We start from the raw sequence: 25,196 nt of genomic DNA on the forward strand, positions 1-25,196 counted from the left end.
TGATGTGTTCTGCCCCGAAGCAAGTTATTGTGGTACTGCCTCACCACGTCACCTCTTTGTCATGATTACACGTGGTATTTAACAAGAATGCACGTGCACCTTCATTCCACCCACAGACTGGTAAAGTTGCAGCATCTATCAGAGACCAAATATTTGGCTATAAAGTAAAGTACACAATAAAAAAATATATATATCGTCTAAGAAACCATTTCTTTGATAACCACATTGTGAAAGAGGTTAACTTTTAAACTTGTTTTAAACTATGAAAAATTCAACTCCCATTTTCTCCCAAACTATTTCATCTATAGAGTTTTTATTTCACTAGTACTTAGGGAGGGATGTTCCCTGAGCACAATGGATTTTTATTTGATTTTAATAAGGATTCATGAAAACATTGTTGACAGGCCAATGTTAAAGTACTCAGAAAGCTGTTTATAAAAACAGTATCAGTTTATAAAAAGCAGTTTGTACAAGTAAAGCAATAAAAAGCAGTTCAGTAACAGTTTATAAAAAGGAGGAAAAATCAGAAACAAATTTAAATAAAATCCATAAACTTGTTGGAAGATTTTAAAGAGGTTGAAATGATATCAATGAAGTATGAAAGAACGTTAGGTAGTTGCAGATTTGTGAATTTTTTTTCGTTTAATCAACCCGCTAACACTTTACTTTTTAGAGGCTTTCTCGAAGTGATAACCAAAGCCTACAGAGACTAAATTCTAATTTATTTTGTGAAGAAGTACAATCTTAAGCGTAATATTATCTAAGTTAAATTTACGATGAACGTTGGAAATGGAGGTACATCAAGTGGAGTTCCAATAGAGGAGAGTTCGTGTGACATCCTGTCAATCTGTCCGGTCCACAGCCGATTTCCTGATTGGCCGAGAATAAAATGAATCGAACAATCATTAAAGAAATTTTAGAAATTCTGTTTTGGTCCTCACCTTTTAGAAACAATTCAACGACTCAAAATGGTCAAAACTAATTTTACAAGAAACATTAACCAAATAGAAATCTTTGATAAAAAAAAAGAAATTTAAGAGAAAATTTATCAGAAATTTTCGTTAGTTAATGACGTACTTCCGGTAGTTTTTAGGGGATTTCTTCTAAATTCAAATTTTAAGAACACATTTAACCTTACTTTAACCTTGTAGGGGTCAAAACCATTAATAACATTCAAATAATACTTCAGAGGAAACCCTGGCTATCCCCTATTTCCCCGAAGTCCTCTCCCTGGGAGAGCGTTTCATTTAGAAGTTTAAATCGCCATGGGTACATTGTGTGTACTTAGTCAGGTCGACCGCTGCCTTTCTAGCGTAATGCTAGATTCCGGTGGATGTTCTCTCGCTGCGGCAACAATATCTAGTCCAAGCGAAAGTCGAGATTTCACATTTTGGGAATAGCTGATCATACACCAGCACACTAGTATTGATATTTCGTTCCGGGGTTAGCGAGTACAATCTTGTGATTATCTGCAGAGTAATTCTAGCCAGACCAATCTGGTCGAGCTGACTTTACATCTTGCTGGAAGATTGCGATGGTACTGGTGCGAGACCCACCTCTCACACGCTCATCCTTCTTGCGGACCAGCTCTGCGCAGAAGTCATTAGTAAGACGAGTTCTATTTAGATGTTAGTTTTACTCTGGAAATTAATAAGTTCACAGTGGGAGAGATGGAATGTGCGGTGTAGGACGGTCTGCATTTCGCAGGCTAATCTTGCTCAGGAAGCAGATGTCTCTAAAAGGTCACCCTGAGCCAACAGTGCGCCGACAATCCTTTATCTCGTGAAGTACATCTCTCTCTCAGCTAATAATTAATTTTGTCACACACACACACACACACACACACACAAATCGTACTGAGTCAGTCTCAGTTAGATAAACCCAGCTGCATAACTTTTACGATATTGGAGTCCAGAGGATGATATGCTACATCCCAACTTTGTTCCCAAACTCCTGAGAAAACTGGGACTAATATACATTTAAATATACCCAGTTATGAAGTCTCAGTTAATTGGCCCGTTCGGGTGCTCGTTGATTAAGCAAGAGCAAAAGATTCCTGGGTGCAAAATATATTTTAGCGCCCCCTTTATGAAGTTTAAAATTCAAGAATAAACAAAAAAAAACCCTTACATTACATTATGCTCATTATCCAATTATAGTTTTCGCTTTCTTTATTACTTCTATATTTTAGTCGCACCAGAACTACCGACTGACCGTCCGAGAGACTGAAAACCACTTTTTCTACCTTAACAAAAATCTCACATCGGATATTTCAGGTAAAACACCACTTGGGAAATTCGCCACGGAACTAACAAACCGGAAACATCAAGCTTAGCTGACAAACTGCCAAATCTGAAACTAACCAAAATGAATAGATTATTGAGCCTTCAGCCACTTTTCGAAAATGGTTTCAATGATTCTATTTAAACCATACGTGCTTGTAGATTGAAACTTGCCTAGAAACTTATTTAAGCCTGGCTTTTAGGTGTGAGTGTAGCGGTTTTCCTTTAAAGGATTAACACAGCTTCAATATTGATGAGTTCAAATTCTCTTGCGGAAGGTTTCGTCCCAAGTGGGACATACTGCTAGGCTATCTCTCACTAGCACTCAGTAACTTACTCTCAAGGAGTTCTGATTGGTGCAGAGTACAGCTGTGACGTCTCGTTGTATCATTTTAATGAGGTGAAACTGTATGAAATATTGAATTCAATTATCTTTAGAAGAAGTTCCTATTTCCTAGAAATTGCCAAGAGGAAGTCGTGTGAGTGGATCACTCCAGATCTATTTCCTGTTATAGAAACATTCGCACATTGAATACTTCATCAGGAAAGTCCGCAATGCTTGCCACACTCGTGCAACTTATTGATCTGGAGAGACTGGGCGAACGCCTAGGCAGTCACTGGCCTTCTAATGGACACAGATCTCCACTCAAAGCAACTTCCGCCAGCATCTCATTCCTTTCCGGATTCTAAGGGCTAACCGCCCGACTGACCCTCCACTCACCACATCTACTTCCGCCAATTCATCTTCAACCAATACATGAATACAAGCTCTTCAGCATCATTACTTGAAAGCAAACTTTTATTGTTGAAATCAAGTGCTTAGCCTGGCTGTAGATCATGGTGAATCAGTTTCAACTCCCGTTCTGTTCGCAGTAAACAATCGTAGCAGCTGAACACTTTATTTTTTCTCATTATGCGAGAAAAAAAATAACCATCGAGTCAAATTTGCGACATCGAAATACTCGTGATAGGGTCCTCTGAGTCCAAAGTATTTTTGCTTAGAAGATGGACAGTGCATGTGAAACTCTAACTAAAAGCAGTATTTATTTCGTTTGAGTTCGAGACCTGCGAAGCTAATATGTATTGTGGTACTGGGTTCCATTCCCGGTCTTAGGCCTTGGCTTTTATTTAATGGTTAATAATGAGAAATTTACAGTAAAGTATGTTTGCTAGTCGCCTCCGTCCAGGACACCTAATTGGTAGTTGGACGTTAAGCCTCGCCTGAAAAAATAGGCGATTACTTTACTTTACTACTATTTCGGTTGAGTACTCTAGAACAACTGACAGTTCGCTAGCGAAGAAAATCCGTCAACCGAGAGTGCCCACAGAGTCCCTCATCAAGATTAAGAAATTGTCCTCTCGCCCACCAAACAGCGTCCTGGATCCGTCCAGCAGCAAGCTTGTTTTTTTTGCCGGTGAATACTCAACGTCCAAAATCCACCTCTCAAAGAGCTCATTCTACGAATTTAATTTAAAAAATAATTTGAGATTTGTAAATGGTAATAAAAGGAAATCTTTATCAAACCAGATTATTGTTAATTGCACGTCATCTGGTGAATGAAAGATGAACATGACGAATGAGATTGCGATTAACCTCACTCGAGTTCCATGTCACTGGCCGAGACCCATGTCTCTCCATGTTGGCATAATGTTGCGCGGAGTATTTAATGTAAAAAGTTTAAAAAAGAGAACCAGAGACGTAACAGATGACAGGACGTTGGTGGTGGGGAGAGGGGGTTGTTGTTGACATATTGAATGGAACCATTCAAGTGTGTCATCTATACCTGTGTGCGAGTATGTGTGTGTAAGTTCAGTAGAGCAGCGTTTATCTAGTTAGCAGTGTCAGAGAACAGCTTTCTGCCCACTCTGGACAACCTGCCCTGCTCAGGTAACAGTTTATTATCGCAGGTAACCTACCTCAGTCAGTGTTACCACTTTATCTCCACGTCTATATCCATCTGACCAACTCATCTCGGGTTTTTTTGCTTTTTTTTTTGTTTCTGTTTTTGTCTGTTTGTTTTTTTTAACTACTAGCTCCGGAGGGTAGTCGCTGTAGCTGTCGGTGTTTTTATGATTTATATCAACATGTCAATACTATTTCTAGTGTAGCATCTGTCTCCTCTGTTACATAACAATGCTAGAACAAAACATAAACGTAGCAGGAATAACATGTCAGCCAGGAGCTCGGTTGGAACCAGTGAAGTGTGGGATTGCAGCAATAGGAAAGCTAAGTCTCCTCTTTTAGTTCCTCCTTTGTGGATTTGAAGCAATGTGCTTGCACATAGATTGTTCTCTTTGACAGCCATACTGGATGTGCCCGCATCGAAAAGTCATTTCTAGCGATTTACTTGTTTCGAAATAAATCATGTTATTGCTTTTAATAAAATCCAATATTCTTGTATATGGAACAAAATGATTAACATTTCGAAGAACATTTCAAATCAGCTGGGTGCAGCTTGCGGGTTTTAAAGAGTTTGGGCAATTTATGGGTCAAGCCGACTTGGCTGCAGCATTTTTGGCGTTATCGACTGCTAAGGGCTGGCAGAATGGAGGACTTTCGTGCTGCTCTTTTAGAGCCCTAGCAAGTTTCCTTCTTTTCTGCTTGATCGATTTCGGAAGTGACATTTACACCCTGCTTTGAAACACCAAAGCCAATACTCCCTATAATTTCTAGCCTAAAAACGGTTCATTTTCCAAATCGCTTAGATATTTCCTAAGGCTTATACCAGCAAGTAGGTAACGAAAACCGCTATCGTCTTATTAGAACTTGAGTAAAATTTAATTATTAAAATTGAATTGTAAAATTTTGAGATTCTCTCTGTTGTCCCTGGAAAGTGGATCATGCGTATTTCAATTTTGAGATTCTCTCTGTTGTCCCTGGAAAGTGGATCATGCGTATTTCAATTTTGAGATTCTCTCTGTTGTCCCTGGAAAGTGGATCATGCGTATTTCAATTTTGAGATTCTCTCTGTTGTCCCTGGAAAGTGGATCATGCGTATTTCAATTTTGAGATTTCTACTGAAATGAACGCTTAAAGAGCTACTCGAGTTAAAAAAAAAATAATGGTTTCTACGAACTACGCTTCCAAGTTGGCTACACCAATCCAACAAATTTTATTAGCTACGTTCCTCTAGAATACAAAATTATTTGCGAAAATCTCTGCGGACTCCAGTAGAGCTCCCAGATTATTGCCACATTATCTCCAACCTTATCAAAGTTACTACTAAACCGGTGGCCCCCATCACAGTTGGGGAAAACTTTCAGTAAAATTCTGTGTTCTCCCCCGCTCCGCTCTGCGCTGCCTATTCTTCGCAGAGGAGAAAACTTGTAGATTAGATTGTAACCTCTACAGTAACCTCTGGAGAAACTTGTATTGCTTTCTCACCACTTTTCTCTTTTACTTTCCCTTGCAACAGGAAGAACTTAGATCGTGTCAAACTTTTCAAATCGAGGTTTCACCGGTAATGAATGTTTTGAGATGCCCTCTGAAGATGAATGTGCTTGTGATTCACAAACATTGTTTCCTGTCTAATGCTAAGGTTCCGTCGCAAGCCCACTAACGGCAACTATAATTTTATTAAATAAAATTGAAATATACAAAATGGCGGATGATTCGAGAAGCTCTCCTTGAATGTGCCGTATCTGCCATATTTATACATTTTCAAGTAACAATGGAAGTTTTGCTAGACTTATCATTCTATATTTAAGTGTTTTTTTGTAATCTAAAAAACGACTTTGTCGATTTTATTAGAATTGAAATAATATTCGCACACTCACACAAGTCAGCGGCGCTGCAACACTTCATTCCTTGTTTTACGCTTTGGACTCTTTGGAAGAGTAATCTAGATTACGAGCTGACAGATCTTGTTTTATTGTTGGGGCATCCGCCCAATCTGACAGCCAGGACTCACCACTCTTGTTGCATCTGGTGGACCCTCCATCCACCACAACCTCCTTTTTATTTCCTGTTTGGAATAATTAGGCTATAAACACCGCTCTGGCCTTCTCAACATGTCGCCACAATGGCCCTCCCTCCCACTTTACTATTTCATTTATTCTTACAATCTTCTTTCAGTCCTCTTCCTCAATAACAAAGTCCCATTTTCGGCTTCCTCCGACTGAATTTTATGTTTCCGTCTTTTTATTAGGACAAGGTGCGGGTTGTACCTGTGATTGTCTGCATTAGCAGCAAGTAGCTGTGTATCTTTACAACCCGCTGGTTGTAATCAATGATGTGTGGGTGTGTTCACTTACCATAAAAACACCTGGGTGACAACCTCTCATCACCCACTTTTACTGTCGTGATTATAATTCCCATTTAACAGGAAAATTAAAGAAAACTTCCAAGTTTTCCGAAGCCCTTTAAGCTATTCATTTATCCGACGGATACAAGAAGTCTTTCAAATTTGTTCATTCAATTTAGTGGTGGAAGTTGAAGGAGCGAAGAATTTTAGGTTGTTGAAGGGCGCGCCATCACAGGTGAACTCTAATCAGCCCAATCCGGACCACGCTCCTCCCTTAGAAGTCTCTTTAGAATGAACATCCTTGGGCAGCCTGACAATAAAACTAGATTTTCTCAAAAATTAATGAGTTAGAGTTTCCGCCCCAAGAACCTTGCTCCTTCATTCGTAAATAACTTTCGCCAACGCATGGATTATTTTGATATCTAAATTCCTAAAATCTATTTTCAATTTTAATTTGCTGTCTCTCCTGGGAGCAGTTCGGCACTTCCTGATATTCGGATGTTTCCTAGATTCATTGATGCTGATTTTCCTGGTTCATCGTACTTGTTTAGAAAGTACATTCTTAATTATACTGTAGATTTATGGCATTAAGGAACTGTGTACTGAGTAGCGGCATTTCACTTATTAAAATTAGAAGTAGGAGCTCAAGAACATTTTTATTAAACTCTCCTGATAAAATGAGTAATATTTTGATTTTACTTTACAAAAAGATTTTTGATCATATGTGTTTAGTTTACGGCCCAAATCGGACCATTTGCCACTTTACTATAGAACTAGCCCAGAGTTTAGTTTTGGGAGACTCCATAGTAATGGACTGCCAGAAGTAGTGTGTGGATGAGGTAATGGAGATGTGGCTGGTGAAGTCGGAAAGCCGGAAGTGGCATGTGTCAAACCGGGTATTAGCAGAATTAACAAGACAGCCGGATGCACGGCCATGCCGGAAGCGTGGTGAGGCAGGGGTCAATGTTTAGTTCGACTCTGACATCTCCTTATCTGGCACGCCCTTAAGACTCCGTCCTCGGCCGCCCTTCCAGGTGCATTCCCAACACGTCCCGCCTACTTCCCCTTTATAGTTTCTTTTATTTAAACTTATTGATTTGTCAGATTAATTTAAATGTACTACTCGGGGAATATCTTGCAAATCAAATTTTCGTCCGACAGGAAGGTGATGCTGCTAACTGTATTTTTCTTTTATTCAACAGAATTACCAACACTAGATCTTAACTAGATCTCCTTTTATTGACAAAGTTTATACATAAAAATATGCACGAATGGGCTACACTGAATATGAAAGAGGAATTAGCATATCGACTACAATGTTGTTCACGAAGACAAAGTTCGCCGACTGTGAACCGTTCTTCACACCGTTGAACACCGCCTGCAAGGACTTACCTCGCTTTTTTAACTCATCTAGAACTATCGCTAAATGTACGAGCTTGGTTATTTCGGTATCTCCCTAATCAGGGTTTTACTTGACCAACAGGCCACAACCCTAATTGTTATTATTCTTAGCCTTTGGGGAAGGGTGTGAACCAGTTCACTCCAAGCCCACTTTGCCCATTTCTCATAAATATAATCTCACAGTTAATGCTATGAGAGGTTAAATTTTAGAAATCGAATTACTCTCCAAGCGATTAGTGGCGAGACCGCAAAGCTAGCATGTATTGTTGGTTTAGTGGGTTCGATTTCCGGTCTTAGGCCGTGGATTTTATTTAATGGTTTATGTGAGAAATTCATAGAAAAGCTGGTTAGTTACTTCCGCCCACCACAGCTAATTTGGTGGATGAACGAAAAAATGGGCTTTACTTTACGTCACTTTTGTCTAATTCTAAAGGAGTTTTGCAAAATGTGTTTGGTTCTGGCACAAATAAATAATTAAATTAATAAATATTTTTATTTAAACTAAAAATATTTTGTATGTTATCCGCTTGTGAGTTGATCCTGATGTTAAGTAGCTTCTAAGGTGAATGTATAATCGCAGATTCCTTCAATCGAAGCTTTAACTACCAAATTAGGAGTCATACTTCGTACTTGAATATGTATTGATATTTTACCACCAATTAAGTATAAAAAGCAGCTACTGTGCCGACTCAAACTGGAGATCTCCACCTACAAGCCTGCCCTCATACCCATTACATCAAACCCGCCTTTAGTAATGATCGTTTCTAATGGATCAACTACGAGTATATCCCCTTCACAGTCTACATGAACTGAAGAAACTACACATTAGAAATAAACTGCGTAAAATGTGATTTGAATATAATTTGGAAATAGATATTTGCTGCATGAGAGCTCGAGCGAGAGTTGCTTATTAGTTAATTAAATTGACCCCGTGGTGGAGGGGCAGGGGGCGGGGCAGATCGAATATTGCGGAAACTATCTCAATGTCGCCCAATAGAACCTCCTGCCAGTGTTCCAATTGAAACAATAACAGCCAAAATGAATTTAGTGGAATTAAGTACTTTATTAGATATTCATTAAGAGAGGATCTTCATTGTTACAGTTCGGCGTTCGCCTTACAATGGTGTGTGTTATTTTATTAAATTTGGTCATATGTGAGAATGAGTGGGCCGTGTTGAAGAAGAAACTCTAGCAGGCTGGCCAATTGCGTACTGGAAATGCGTAAAATCCGAGCCCTGAATAATCATCATCTTGCCACGGCTGCCTAGATATCTCCGCTCTCAATAGAGCCTATTTAACTGAACAGTGAGCAGGAGTTGGTCGGAAATAAACGTTTTGGATTCAAACAAGAAACCACTTACAGACCACTTCCGCTCAATGATAGAAATTACATTCAAATAAAGGTACCAGAGCACCAAACGAGGTTAGAGTCTGATCTAACGATGGATGCACGAAACTACAAAATGGAATTATTTATGGGGTCTATATCTTGGTTTTTAAGATACTCATCATATTATCTGAAGCTGTTTTTTAAGCAAAATGGGTCATTCTAGAGAAAAAATTAACGATCCAACAACTTCGTTTATGAGGGACAGCTGTGACACCCAGTCAAAATCGCTATGAGGTTCCTGCCTTTAGTCATTTAGAGAACCTTCTTGGTCAGTTGTAGACATGTCCTCCGATGAACCGATTAGTAATCTAACCAAACTGACTTGGTGCACCTTATGGCTGGCTATTTCTTAATAACTCTCCAGTCCAGTAAGTAGTAGACCCTAAATCTTTGAAGAGGCATAAAGCATAGAAGAGGAAAAAATCCGCACTTTATCATCGATCCCTTGATTCCGAAGAAAAAAGTTTTATTCTTGAAAAGCTCAAGTTCAAGCAACAGAAATGTGCCCCTCCCACCAGATAACATCTCCCCTAAACAGTCCAGCAATCTCCATAGACATCTCCCCTAAACAGTCCGTAGAGGATTGTGGAAATAAAGAATGCGGGAATTTCTTTTTTGTATAATTTTTATACATTCCCTTTTAAAAAGTTTATTTACTTCAACTTTCTTCAGAAGATACAATTACAGTGAGTTGTACTAGTTGGCTGGGCTGAAGGGCAAACCGTCTAGCTCATACTGAATGGGCTCAGTTTAAAGCTTGGGTAAAGCTGTTTGGGGCCAGCCAGGGGATGCTGGAGAATAGCAATGAGTAGAGAGCACACAAATCAAGCCGCTGTGTACACGTCACAAGTTAAATCTCTCAAAGTTCACATTTTACCCTCTCTCCTTTATTCACAAAAAAGAATGGCGCTACACAAAGCTGCTGCCATATGTACATTTCCAGTGGAGATAGATTTAATTTAGGGTCTCAGAGGATCTAAACTTCACAAACTGCTCCGCCCACTTTGGGACTTGAAACCTCACTTTCACTCATAAACATAAAGACTCTCACGACATTGCCTCAAGGCTTTAAGCCATGCTTGGCCACCTTTCACTTTATTTGCAGCAAGTTGCTGGCTCACTTGTCATATCTATTTGCATAGTTAATACCTCATAATGATAAGAGAATTTTATTATTTCAGACCTAAGCTCTGCAGAGCAAGCTGCCAATGCTTGATATAGATACCTAACTAGAAACTTTGCGATGTCTGCACGCCTGTACCAACATACGAATTAAATGAAGAGTTAATACCTAAAATCGGCTCTATGAATGAAGTTGGCATTCTTGACGTGACGCCCAGTCTGTTCTCTTCTTGCCGTACACAGACCGGACGAGGACCGACCAGGTGTAGTTGAGATGAACGTTGCAATTACAGCAGGACGGGCGGTGTAACAGTAGTTGAAGTTCAGTAGGACAGAGTGCGGTGGCGCTCGTGGTCCACTGTCAGCGCTAATCACTGCGCTGGAAAGTTTGCTCCCTGCTGCCGCCCCACAATAAGCACACTTTATCAAATCTCCGCGCCACCCCCTGCTGCCTCCATTAAATCTAGTTAGATAATTTCGTCAATAGGAATTAAATCTTTCTCCAACTCTCTCCCCTTCTCAATAAGAATGTTTGTGAGCCAACTTTTTCCCTTAATAAGATTCTCTATCTAGTTTACTTCAGTAGATTGTAGCTGGCACTCAACCCACCTCATGTTTCAGTTCCTCCCAGCCAGGGACAAATCTGGTCAATGTGGGTAGCACATTAATGTAAATCCATGCATGGCAGTAGGACTGGGTCCTCCCTGAGTCCCACTTTGTCTGACAGACACAACTTCTGAAATGTGAAGTCCAGAATTTGTTCCCAAGTGTTGCTGAAGGACTGCACTGACCAGATTCCTCAAAGTAAGATGTTAGGTACGAAAAGGTTTTATGCAGTATTTACTGATGTCAACTTTTCCATAACTGAATAGTGAGAGAAATAGCACAGAGAAAAACTGGCGAGAAAAACTCTCTCAATGTTCGCACTTACAGCTTTCTCTTAGTACAATAATTCTAATTTACAAATCTTCTTAAAACTGTGTCAATCACTTAACTGAAAGTGTTAGTTGGTGGCCAATTGCACTAAGAACTTTCTCCCCAAAGTTTATGAATAGATCTAACTGTCTTTTCACTTTTCAAACTCTCCTGACTTATCTAACCCAACCTTGAAATCTCAGAACTCTCCGAAATATTTTTTCCAGAGAAACGTTTAAATTCAAAACTATTGGTTTAGTGAGAACAATGTGCAGTAAATTGCGGCGAAAAGCGATTTGAGCAGTTTCCCAGCCGCTTCTAAACCCTATTTTCAATAAAATTGGAAAATTTTATTTTAAAATTCCACAACAATAACCAAGAAATCGATTTCCTGTGCAAAAGTTTGAAATGTCGGTGACGGTCCGACATGTGTAAATAATTTTGGTGAAATTTTAATTTCGTAAATTTTAGAAATTCGTTCCAAATAGGTTATAAATATGCCATGATTTAAATCTGATGTACTCTAATATTTGACAACATATGCGCTTCATGCACAGCTGATCTAGATGTGGTAGTGACTTCATTCTTTGTTAAATCGAAATAATTAGCGACATTTTCCAATAAATATTTATGTAGTTTGAAACTAATTGTATGCTATGTATGAAGCAGCCATAGCAATTTAATTGGAGAGGGCCATGGGCGTGGTCGCCATGAAGGTTCCAGCTTCTGATTGGTCAATCCAACCGCCCATATGATTATACCTCTCTCTCTCTGCATTGAGGTTGGTTAATAATTTAACACTAATTATTTCATAGAAAAAATTAGTTTAGAATTTTTTTTCTAATTCCCCCCCCCCGTAGGTATTTGATAAATTATCAGGTTAGGCAATAAAAATTCTTCATGAAAATATTTGTTGAAGGTAATAATTTTGTGCATGTTTATACTATTTATAGTTAAGGCAGCAAAAGAATAGGTATGTTGGTATGATACCAAAGGAAAAAAATATCAAAGTATGTCTTACTTAGGTAAGAAAGAGCAAGTCCGCCAACGTGAGGATAATATGACGGATTGCCTTTAATGATAAATCTTTCCCCAAAAGTTATTGAATAATGTAATAGAGGTGTTTGGGAGTTCAATACTGATCCTAAAGGAGCTCTTCGCCTAAAAATAGTTTAGAAATCCCACAAAATTACTTTTAAAAAAATGTCAAATACAAATTCATCTTATTTTTAAATTTAATTGTAAACAAGAACAAATTAGAAATATTACGTTGCAAAGATAATTCTGTTAGAGGATTAGAGCAATGGACTATTACTCTAGAAAAGTAGGTATCATTGTCAACAATGGAGCTAATTTCCTTCGAAAAAGTCGATTGGTGACAAAACTAAAATCACTGAGCGAGTTTTGCTGATTGGTATGTGATTGTCTATCGCTTGCGTACTGAATACTGAAAGGTGTTCCGAATTCAATTCCCTTTCTTCTCATCTACGGCAAGCACCCTCCTCAAGGTCACTCTATCTAAATACTCGTAATTCCGGAGGAGGTTTTTAATAGGAAATATTTGTTGCTGTAAAGGTAGCAGTGATTTTATCTTTAGCAGACCGGAAGGAAATCACTATTTGGGTCAAGTTTCCGAATCCGAGTATTCACCGGAAATGCAGGAAGTCGGCTCAACAGGAAGAGCCAATTTTTAGCGCATCTGAATGTGTCTGTGTTAAGAAACTCGCAGCAAGCTGACATTATATTTTCATTAAATCCCTAAGGAACATAACATTAGTTCCACAACCTGGCCAAAATGACCCTCTAACCGGAAGTATTCGCTGAACTTTTTGCAAGTAGATTCCATTTGCACAGATCAATATCTTTTATTTGAATCATTCCCCCTCCTCCAGGGCAGTTCTAGCGATTGGTTAAGGTCTGGGCTATTTAGGGTGAAGGATGGTTTTTCAGGGAGCGAAAAGCTTGTAAGAACTTTAGATGTTTAGGAAATCCGGAGTTTAAAGGAAATAAAATCAAGAATATTATCCACCATTGATTACCTGACCACATTTGCAAAGAGATATTCAGAGAATGAGGTGTGGTTTTTCACTTTGCTGCAGATCGAGAGAAGACTGCCATGTTAGCAGGTCTGAGAGAAGTACTTCCGCTTCAAAGCTAATTTCTTAGATTAGCGCCGAAGCAGCAATTTTACTAAAACTGGAAAAAGCCGCCGCCAAGAAAGTGATAAACTCTCCACGCATGCGCACAATATATACACAACGTGGGTAGATAGGTTAGCAAAGGAGAACTTTGTTTGATGTTGCTCCGCTAATTATTTAAATATTCAATTAGAAAATAATATCAAGAGTAAGCAAGGGTCCATAGTCCCTCTAGATGGGCCGGGCTAATGGTAGTTAGACTTAGTTTGTGGTCGATTTGAAATTTAAATTCAGCTGAGAACGCCCTGGGCGTGCCTGTTGCGCTCCCACATTACAGCTCGCTCGACCTCAGATGCAAATAGAATTTGCGTTGAGTTTGCCTCGGCGATAGATAGGTTGCAGCCATTAACGGAAGTATTACACTTATTTGGCGGCACTACCGGTGTCCTGAGCAGTCACAAGCGCACAGTGGTATTGCTCCAATCCAATACGATTGATTAACTGCTGCCTTAATTATCTAGTTCCGCTTCTTCACAAGTAATTGCTATTGATAAACAGATGACAATCAGATTAACTTAAATAGGACAATTAGTAGGTTTGGAATTAACCAAGTTTAGCCAATAATTGCGAGCGTTCGGAAGCGATTAGCCGGAAGGCCGAGTCATTAACTCGGACTGCCGCCCCCAACCGGCATCCTCGCGTTTGTTATCTTTACGGCCGAATTCGTCGGAATTCTGACTTGAATGCTTCTATTTCCTGCTTCGTAGCGATATTCTTAGAAAAGCTCCCTCAGGATTTTCTTTAAACTGTTGGCTGTCGTTTTCAATATCGAAACCCAGAACAGTCGCAATGTTGGCTGCACAATGCCTGGACAATTATTAACTTCGTTATACCTCAGTGTATTGGTTGAAACAGCTGGCTGGTTTTCTTCAACCTCACCAGCTTCCGATCTTCTACTTTCTCTAACCTCCAGTAAATAAATCATCAACTTGGTTAGAGAAATTTAAATATGTCGGCAGGTAACCTTCCTGGCTGAATCTTGATATTTCTAAGCCATAAAACCTAATTAACCCACAATAACACTTTTTTTTCAGTTTTTCACAATTTTCTTGCAAAAAGAAAAATACTCCACACCATTTTCAGTAAAGAGTTTACTCTACTTACCGCAATTTAAAATTTGAGGTAACATAATATCGGTTCACCGGAAGTGCAATTCTACGAAAAGAATTTACAATTTTTTTAAATTTCTTTAAAAGTGGGAGCTCTACATTGCAGAAGACTGTACGATGAATTCCTGTGTTCTGGATACAGTATGATTACTAGACTACGAACAGCACTTCCGGCTGTACAGAAGAAATTACTTATTTTTAAATCACTGTTCCAATATTTTCTTTCCTTTACGGAAGTTAGGAAAGTAATGCGATCGTTGGGTTCACACCGGAAATTCATTTCAAGGTCCCCTAAGTCCGATGAAATAGTTATTCTCTTTGGGTGAGTGAGTGTGAACAGAATATTGCAAAAAAGAATAATTGCAGGAAGCTGACTACAGTTATTCCGATCGAGTTCCGCCAGCTGACCCGATTGCGATTGAAACTCCAAAACCAGAAGTACCAAAGTACCACCACACTGAGTGATGGTTCCCCTAATCTGAGGTTTTATCGAAAATGGTTTCTACGATTTTTAGATAACAAACTTTAACGACTAAACAGGTAGAATGACGAGTTCGAGGACAATTTGTAATGCGAGAACCTTCAGATATTTCTTAAGGGAAGGAAAGTCTGTGAATGATTTCCTCTTTGCATCAAAATAAAGAATAAAACAGAAGTATTGGACTATAATTTCGTTTTGTTTTCTTCAATGAATAAAGATAAATTATTTGAATATAAAATTAATCGGGATTATTCCTTTAACCTGTATGTATAATGAAGCATTTCAATTCAATCATGAATAACTAAATTATGTACCCAATCATTGTTTAAAACTGTTGAATGGTGTCCAACTTCATCAATAATTGCTTATTAAAAATGAATTTTGCTAAGCTGCGGCGCTGTAGTAGCCCAATATCATATAATACTGTTCTTTGCCGCATTATCACTCATTTATAGTTACCGGGAATTGAATGTGAATTGAAAATACCGAGTTTACAGAAACCCAGCAGATTGTGGTCACTTATAGCTGTGAGAAAATAAGAGAGAGGTTTCAAGTTTTCTTTTTACCACAATTGAGATCATTGAGTAGTTCGGTGGCCAGCCAGAGAGCGACCTGTAAGATCTACTGTGCTGCACCTTAGAATTTATAGTCAGCAGTAGTGACCAGATAGGTTATGGTGATAGCTGGCGACATTTCGGTGTTGGTAGTAAACAAAATTAGAGGACGGAGGTAGGAGCCCCTACGGTGTTACCTGGCGGCAGGAGTACTCTCGGAGAGTGGTGCACTTATCTTCTCAGCCGGACTTAGTGGAGTTAAATCTTTGCGCACTTAACGCTAACTCTGCCGGTCTGACAGATGTTGTTGTTGTTGTTGTTGTTGCACCTCGTGGACCGGTAACAACAGCGGTGCGCTCTAATGGCTTTTCCACATCTGGTCAACACCACACTGGTCGTCTGTCTTCAGAGGCTCTCAAAATCCTCACAAAATTAGTTTCGCTTCTTGTCTGCCCACTCCCAACATTGAAAGTAATGTCAAACTTAACCGGCATTTAAAGCAGGTGAATAACCTTTGGATGCTTACTTTCCTGTTTGCACGTTTCCTTCAAGATAATGATGTCATCAACTCCTAAGACCTGATCACAATCGATGCTGCGGGTACCTAAATCAACTATTCATACTCACACGACTATCTCTTACATCAGTTTACCTAGGTTAATTTCTTGAATTAACATAAAAATAGTTAACTAAATGCTATAATTGAACTTCACTGTCACCCTATTGGATCTAATTCCTACTTCACTTTGTTAGACCTATTTTAGAAAAATATAAATGAAAAAATCAATTCTGAAATGTGTGACCTTCCCGTTCAATCAATGTGCTTCAATTTTGGTTACCAATTTATTCCTTATTAAAATTTCATAAATTAAAAATTTATTTCTTTTGTTTTACCGAAATTGCTCTCTACTGAGGTGTGTCCAATCAGCCAGTTTTGTAAATTTTGTTATTGGGAGTTTCAGGCGGGCCTTCCCACTGCCCTTCGCAAAGGGATTAGCAAACATACTTTAATATAAACTTACAGAATAATACACTGTAATGCTGTATTTAATAATATTCTAAATAAAATCGATTTCACTTAGAACCTTGAAATAACCTCATAAGCCTCAAAACAGTGGCACCCTCACGATAGACGCCAAGCGCTAAGAATTATTCTCCAGAACTTTTGAAAGAAGTAAGTGGGAAGGATTCAATTCATTTCGCGACTCTCTTCATTCGAAAACATCCTCCGTACCATCCTCCGATTAGAAGGTATAATTTACTTGAGGGGCGGCTCCAGCCGAAGTCATCTGGATTAAATGCAGCATCTAAATACCGTTCCATTGGTGGCACTGTAAGCCTATCTCCTCACTTCCATCCTCTAGCCGCTGCAACAGCTCCTATAGTCGCTTGCAGACCTGGTGGCTGGTGTGAAGAATCAAAACTAACATAAAACAACTCATGGTTTTAATTCGCCTACCGATCCTACCTTCCACCTTCATAGTCCAAACTTCTATACGATACTATCTGTCAACGACGTATACCAACTGGACAGACGTTTCGAATCTCTATAGTGGTCATCTCTTTAGCGCTGAGACAAGAAATTAATTGCCGCTACAAACTTCTCAAAGACTACTCGATAAACATTCAAAACTCCAATTAAATAAAAAAAAATTTACAACTTCTGATACTAAGACCAGTTTTGTCATACGGCATTTCATCATACGCTCAATCGACTAATTGTTCCAACTCTGAACCGTCCAATCCTTGCAACCAAAACTCCTGAAGTAAATCCCCAATTTTCTGTTTTTCTTTGATGTTCTAGAGCAGTGATGGCGAACCTATGACCCGCGGGTCAGACACTGACCCACAATTGCTAGGCAACCATTTGTTTCTTTACGCGGGTTGATGTAGATTTTCTAATTGTTGTGGATAATTTCTATTCTGTCTGTATTTTTTTTCAATCACGCATTGACCCAAAAGCAATTTAAATGCTATCTATAACCTTTAGTTTGATCATTATAGTTCTAAAACGCAAATGACGACAAATGCTTTTGTAGTATTTGAAATAAAGCAAACAGTGTTTACAAAATAACAAATAAAATGTATAATTTTACTCATATTTTGTTTGTTAAAAAATCGACAACCCAAAGCAAATAATCATATTTAGAGTTTTCTTCAGATAAAACACACTTTTGTTCAGGTTTTGTTCAGTTATGATTGTAAAAAGAGACTTCCATAGCCACTTGTTTCGTCCCGTTTTACCCAGTTAAGCCAACTGAATTTTAAAGATGTTTAGTTTTGAAAATATTCAGTTTAAAATTTTTAAACTTAACTCTTGTGCAAATGGGCATTAGTGACCCAAGAGCTAGTACTAAAAAAATGAACAAAATTGGATCCACGTCTAAAAAAGGTTCGCCATCCCTGTTCTAGAGAAAGCTCGTTACCCCAAAATTCATTCTTCACCAACTTGTACATTCTAATCCTTTTTCCGTCCGCGAGACCAGCCCAAGGAAATTGGACAAAAACTGTCGGTACGCTTTTCTGTTACCATGGCAACACTAGGTTTCGTTTGAACTTGGACATAATGTGTGTTAATAACTTTGTTTTGGAGATTATCGATCCTATTGGGTGCTGTGCTGCTGTAACGTCACGCTTCACTCATCAGTAGATTTTATTACGTGGTGAAGCAAGAGGACAAGTCTAATATTAAAGTCACCAGCCTTCTAGTATTAAAGTTTAAGTTTCAAGAGGGTTTGATTACGTAATCGCGGTGAAAGAAGCTCTGGACGGAGAGTTGGAATCTCTTTTCTTTTAGTTTGACTCAGTGAAATAATTAGAAATATCGTGATCAAGTTCATTTTGAAGGGGCTTAGTTGGAGAATGCGTTTTTTAGAAAGGAACCAAGTTAGTGAAATCTGATGGGCAGAGAATAGATGGCCGGAGTGTGGCCCCGGCTGACCAGGCCGGAGTCATGTATAAATATTGACGGTTGACCTCTGTGCAGCTGGTAATTGAAACCTAGCCTTGCCAGCCATATTTGCAACGTATTATGGCCAGGGTAGATCTGACCGTTTTCAACTGTCACATCTAAATATAACAAATTGAGTTTCGATCAACACTCATACATAAATATATGTGACACATTGAAAGGTTTTGTGTGTGTGTGTGTGTGTGTAGGGGGATGTGCCCTGCTAGAGGACATCAGCACAGAGGGAGGGTACGAAATTTGAAGGAAGGAAGTTGTTAGAGCGGAAGCATGTAGTTTGTCAGCGCTTCATCTGTTGCCACTTCCGGCTACACGATACTCTTCATCACTTTAAAACCAGAACGCATTTCCCCTAATCTCACTCACTCTCCTTACCAATCATTGTTCTGCTATTTAATTCCCTCCACACGTTTCACACGAATGGTTTTCTACTAACTCGCATCTTCAGCGCCATCTCAAAATGATGACGACTGGTTGTTTTTAGACCGTTTTTAGAATGAGGCCGACAATATTCATTTTCTGCTCTAAATGGCGGACATTAACATGGAACAGGACAGGCTTTGTGCAGGCTTATGGCCGTTCCGGAAATGAGGGACATTGAACACATGCGATTGGAACACATTGCGCTTGAAGTATTCTGGCAGTCTAATTTTAAAAAAAATCAAATTTCTATCCGGTACTAGAAGTTCTGTAAAAAGCTGATGGACATACGGTTATCTCATACGCCATTTGCACAATTGTATTCTGAAACTTGGCATTTGTTCTTGACAGATTGTTTAATGCCTCTTCATACATGTTCACCATAAGAAAGAAGGAAGAAAGTGGAAGTCCTCCAGGATTGCTCTACAATAATCTTTCCTTAACCTCTGTCCAAACTCTTAGATGACCGTCCAGAAAATTGAGGTAAACCCTAACCAGCTGATGTTCACTCACACTTCCGGTGAAATTACATTGTATCCCCTCGAAATTTCCCCCTGAACGAATGATACTCGGATGTAGAGGATGGAACTTTACAATTTACTGAAACGGTACTCTAGTGGGTCGTTCTAGAGTAACATTAACTCTGCTCAAGTGACTCTTGGAATTGTAGAAATTACACGACATTTTGAATATTTCCACGGCGATTTCCTGTCGCTTCTACTTTCCCACTGCTTGCCTCTCAAAAAGCTTTTGTAGAGGCGAGAAGTTCTTGGGAGCTGCAACTAAAAGCAACCTTCCTCCATGTACCACTTCGAATCATCATCCCCTTTACAACATTGATAGCGATATATCAGGTCTGGCAAGTTTTATCAAACAGTTAACTTAAAAGAATAGCTTCATGATTTTTACAAACATTTTCGTAAATGGCTTACAATGTTTATTAAAATTGCAATGATATTTATTTTACGAAATAAACAATAACTTTTATTTAAAACAAAATATTTTCGTTTTTCTTTTTTTTTCTTGACAGCAGAGTTCTAATTACACTTCAAACAGCTTTCTGGTCAATGTGAAGGATACTAGTAAGTTTAGAAATGTTTTCGGTAAAAGTTGAGCTCTTACATAGCATGCAATCACAGATCAGGCTTGAAATAACTTGAAAACCAACTTCTAAATTAGACAGTGGCTCAGCTAGTGGTAAGGTAGCATAACTGCCAGTTTATTTACCTACCAGGTAAATTTATGAGTGGCCAAACCAACCTTAGATAAGTAACAAACAGCCAATAAAATTCATTATTAGTTGAAAGTTGTAATAGATTTGAAAGTACCATCAGAATTGTGATAGTTGAGCTCCAGGTGAGGTTTACTCCTGATTTAACTCCATTGCTCAGCGGAGTTTTCTTTGAACCACTTCCATTGAACTAACCGTTATTTTAGGTAGATGCATTGCTTTTGTGTTTGCCGAGATTCACACTGGCAAGAGAGCTGATCTCTGCAGAAGTTTAGGTGGGTGGGGCGGCAACTTGGTATTTAGTGCACGTAGAGGCGGCAGCCGAGATATATTCCTCCACCAAACTACACATCACTGCGCTCTTATCTGGCGGCCACTTCATCTTCCGCGCAAAGTACATCCTGCCCTCTCTTCTAGCGCTACAGAGTACTTGCCAAATTAGTTTGCTAAACAGTTAGCCAATGTTTTCTGGTAACAGCCTGCTGGCCGGAAATGTTTTGACAGAATTGGAAAAAAAACACACACACGTTGATCTGCAACTTCATTTTACACGGGGAATTGGTTTTAGGGCCGCGGATTGGCCTGCTTTCTATCTATTAGCTTTACAAACTGGATGCAGTTCTTTAAAATAGAATCTGTTTTGAAATTCGAAGTCAGTAGTAAATGTTCGAACTCTGAGTACGAAGAGATGAGAGTCCCAGGGAATTATTTGAGAGGGGCCCACCAGCTTTTTTTCTCAGCTTTAATTTTTAATCTAAATCAGTAACTAAAGTTGCACCCTACAGTAAACCACTGGTTTTAATCTTACATTTCGTATTAACCCAATAAAGAGAAAAAATTAGTGAAAAATATAGAATAACTTATTGGGGGGGTCCCACACTTTCTCCCGGACCTCGGGGACTCCGTGGTGGGGAGGTTTCTCTTGAGATGATTTATTGAATACAACAGTTCAGTGTAGCTCTACTTAGAGTAGAATGTAAAGGAGTAGACATTGTCTACTGCCACAACGACTGCAGATAGTGAGTATAGGACGGCACAGAAGAGGTAGGATCACTGTCAGTGCGTGGGTGAATGTGTTTAAAAGAGAGACAATAAGCTGCATCAGGCAGCTCTGCTACATAAGTGCGGATAAAGAAGTAAGCACAAAGCCATAGCGGTACTAAGCCGTTCTGTTTACAGATTGCCACCCAGCATCATCCTCTAACCACTGATAACACCCAACTCTATACTTACTCCTGTAATACCCTGCGTGGGTATGGACATGGCCAGCGAGGTTGTGGAATCATCCAGCTCCTATCAATGTTCTTGCTCGCTAGAAGCTTTCTGTTTGAAGTCATCTATAGAGCAGATCAGTTGGTGAGCTGAAGCTGTCATAGCACGTAGAGTTGTACGCGTTATACGCGCATAGGCGGCGCTAAGGGCACTGTGGCTTCTAACTCCAAGAGGCGACCCAAAATTGTACATAATAATTGAATCATCATTGCGAAATGTAACTAATAAATAAATTGTTGGTTTTAAAAAAAAAATGGGGGAAAAAAGTATTCACAAACAAACGCCGTTCCAAAATAAATAAATAAATCATGCAACATCCGCTATGACGGTCACCCCGCTTTTACCTTTCTAAAAAAGAAGTAATGCAGTCGTGATTATCGAGCGTCAGTTTTTTTTTCCAAAATAAACGATTTGAAGTTACCTGAGACGATCATGAGGTTTCTACATATTCACAATCTCTCAGTTCTGAAGCAACACATAGAAAACGAAAATCTATAGATGTTAGTAGTTAATAGTTAAGAGTCACAGCGTATTACACGAGGGTAGGACCCGCCTGGTTTTCGTCCAGATCACGCTTTTGAATAAAAATTGCATCTTTAAAGTTGACAGCATCGTGTATGCAGATCGAAATGAGTCGACAGGATAATCTCGCGAGCAAACAGAATTTTATTTGTACAGCACAAACACTAAATATTTGTCAACATCGGAGCGCCGCTTATCACTAAACAAACAGTTTGTTGAGCAAATAATAATTTCATTGTAAGTACAGTCGTGCCAACAGTCGAGTTGGGGGGACTGCAGAAATGTACAAGAAGCGTGTTCCTTCCGTCGCCAAGTTTACCATGCCAGATGACTGACTACCTGCCAACAGTAATCACGAGTAAAGGGAACAAAAAATTAATTCTAGAGAGTAAATTTAATCTAAATTTTTATATTCGAACAAAACTAACACGACTAGCCCTTGCTGTAATTGCCTAGAACTGGGCTCAACTCCTAAACTGCACACTGAATAACTTCGTGGATGCTATGTGAAGAAAATCACCTCAGATTGATACAAAATCTGTTTGTAGCTCTCGCCCAAATTCCTCTTGCAATTCACGAACTTAAATGTTTTCGAAACTCTGAATTTGTGCTAGGAAGACTTCAGCATCGTACAAGTTGACTTAATACATTTCGAAAGAGCATGAAATCCCATTAAAATCAAGGTCCCATGAGTAAAATTTTCTAACCATGAAGGTACGTCACGGCAAGTCCAAATTAAACTCCAACACTTTAGAAAATGAAAGATAAAGCTCAGTTCTACTGCCGCTGATATTCTTTCAACTCTCAATTTTGGTTAGTTATGCCATTCTCATAAATATTATTCCGAGATTTGAAATCCCTAAAATACACTAAAAGACTGCTCTAGAGCAGATCTTAACTTCATTTCCTTAATAACCCTGTTAAAATAAATGTTCAAGGTAAGGTAAACTGCGGCTAAGGTAACTCAAATATCACAGGCAGACAATCTGACTAGCCGCACACCTCACCCAAGAAGTGGAGGGTAGCACTCGAGCTGTTCGCCATGAGGTGCAGTATGAGTGTGGACTTCCTAGTGTACGTAACAGTCGCAACAATTTGTTGGAAGCCTTCTGCCATGGGGGCGTACACCAATTTCCCGACATTGTTTTTGCTGTACTAACTAGAGAATTACTAGTATTCAAATTGTTGCACCTATAATTTCAGTTTAAATTAAATAAGTTTTCTACATAGCTAGTGATTTGGTGTCCACTTAAAATTAATTTGAAACAACTAAGAAGTGGAACACGGCCTAAATAATGTACACCAATTTTTTTAGTGATTGTATAAGACTTAATTCGGCAAGAAACTGTCCAATAAAATTGAAAAGTAAAGATAGAAATGAGTGTTCAGATGAAAGCGAGATAGAAATAGATACTATCTCTCTAATGAGTCACAACTCCCCACCTCATGATGTAGCGGGATAATCTAAAATTTCCTCAAGTTTTCCCAGAGATTCTGATCTTTACCATTTCATTATAATGGAGGTGTAAAGTTTATCTCTCTAGTGTAGTAAAGTCAACATTTTGTTCAAGTTCTGGCAAGTTTTAATAAAATTTAAAATTTACTGCGGTAAGAGTTGTTTTGTCTCTATAAATCTATATTTCTGGTATGCGAGTGAGAAAACTGATGTAATGCAGATTGTAAGTTCTGGAGGGCGTTCCTGGAGAAATATTAAGCTGGTCACCAGTCGGGAAGGGGACTTCAAGTGTGGCAGACCATGCTCACTTTGAATAAGATGTGCTAGTTATCAGCTAAAGTGGGCTGGATAGTGATCCAGAATACTGTTCCAAGGATGTTCAATTTTATTGAACAGGAAAGCGCTAGCGGTGGATTAGAAAGCAATTTGGACAGAGGAGATTAGTGTGTGTCCGGCAGTATTAGGCGGGTAATCAGTGAGAGTGCGGCTTGACGTAAACACGCCATGAATCTGGACTGGCTCGATGAATAGAGGGCTAGCGCCTCATTATGCCTCCATATGGGCTTTCAATTTGCATTGGAAGAAGAAAGTTTGTGAATAAGTTGGTCTAATTACCGACACCCTCTACCCCCTCTGCAAAGCCTCTCAAGTTCAGTCCTCCCTTGCCATTCATGATCACACAGATTCCTTCCAAACGCTGAAGCGTTCAGCCTCTGAAGCGCACTAAATTTCCATAAACTCCCAATTTTATAACGAACAGCTTTATCTTCTGCTCATGACGTTAAAAATTACCATATATCGATTAGCGATTGGAACTTTTTTATTATTCTTGAGGAGAGGTTGAGATCGTGACCGGATTGAGACCGTGGTTTTCCACCGGAAGTAAGCACATGTGTGTGTGTGTGTGAGAAGAGTTTTCTGAATTTTTCCTCAAATAACCTAATCTGCGTGCAGCTGGTTGTTTGGTGGTCGGCGTGCAATGCTTTTCGTGACTCTCACCTAGGCGTGGGTGTCGCCGAATAGTGTTGTGGCGTGTTCTCTGGAATAACCCAACATGGTATTCTAAGCGATGTGAGTTAACCACAAGGTTTTTGAAATCTTATTTAAATTTGAGTGGCTCTAAAAAGAAGTGTTTTTGTGGATTTAACTTCTCTAAATGAGGATTATCCGAGACTAACGTGTTCTTCAGTGAGGGCCTCCTAATTAGAGGTGACCAAGAATGCATTGTGTGCTGCCAGTTAAGCAGGTTAATCAAGTAAGTAAGAGCCAACCAATTATGTTGGATTACCCAGAGAGGGGAGAATTGATTGTTGGCAAGAGCTTTAAGTCGCAAAGTTTTAAGACCGCCGGTAATCCGTTAATACGGCCATTTAACTACCCCCCGCCGGTTATAGCTGCTCCCACCACCAACTTCCGCCCTGCTCCTCTATTCCGATTTCAGTTTTCATCGCAGTTCTTCGAGTAGGACCTCTTCCTCTCACACACAGTTTACAATCATCTTTTCACACTCCATTATAATCACATTCCTTCAGTTCCATACCAAAGTCATAAAACCCTTTGAGGTGTTTATATTGAAGGTACGCTGAAGTTCAGTATTAATATTTATTATATTTTAGGACTTTTTTGCTCAC

At 39.1% G+C, this 25,196-nt stretch overlaps 1 protein-coding gene across 3 annotated transcripts in view; it reads left to right on the forward strand.

The window, feature by feature from the left end:
* Positions 1 to 25,196, forward strand: part of Tk (Tachykinin) — a 271,387-nt gene that overhangs the window by 22,138 nt on the left and 224,053 nt on the right. The window contains exon 1 of one of the 3 annotated variants that reach the window (XM_074143716.1): positions 4,149 to 4,170. The exons of the other annotated variants lie outside the window; for them this stretch is intronic. The gene's annotated coding sequence lies outside the window, so the exon portion shown is untranslated. Of the gene's footprint in view, positions 1 to 4,148; positions 4,171 to 25,196 lie in introns of those variants that run through there. 3 annotated transcript variants of the gene reach the window in all.

The sequence above is a fragment of the Rhodnius prolixus genome, unplaced genomic scaffold (assembly GCF_049639745.1).
Source record: "Rhodnius prolixus isolate KJV_2025 unplaced genomic scaffold, Rpr scaffold_18, whole genome shotgun sequence".
In the NCBI taxonomy this organism is placed as follows: domain Eukaryota; kingdom Metazoa; phylum Arthropoda; class Insecta; order Hemiptera; family Reduviidae; genus Rhodnius; species Rhodnius prolixus.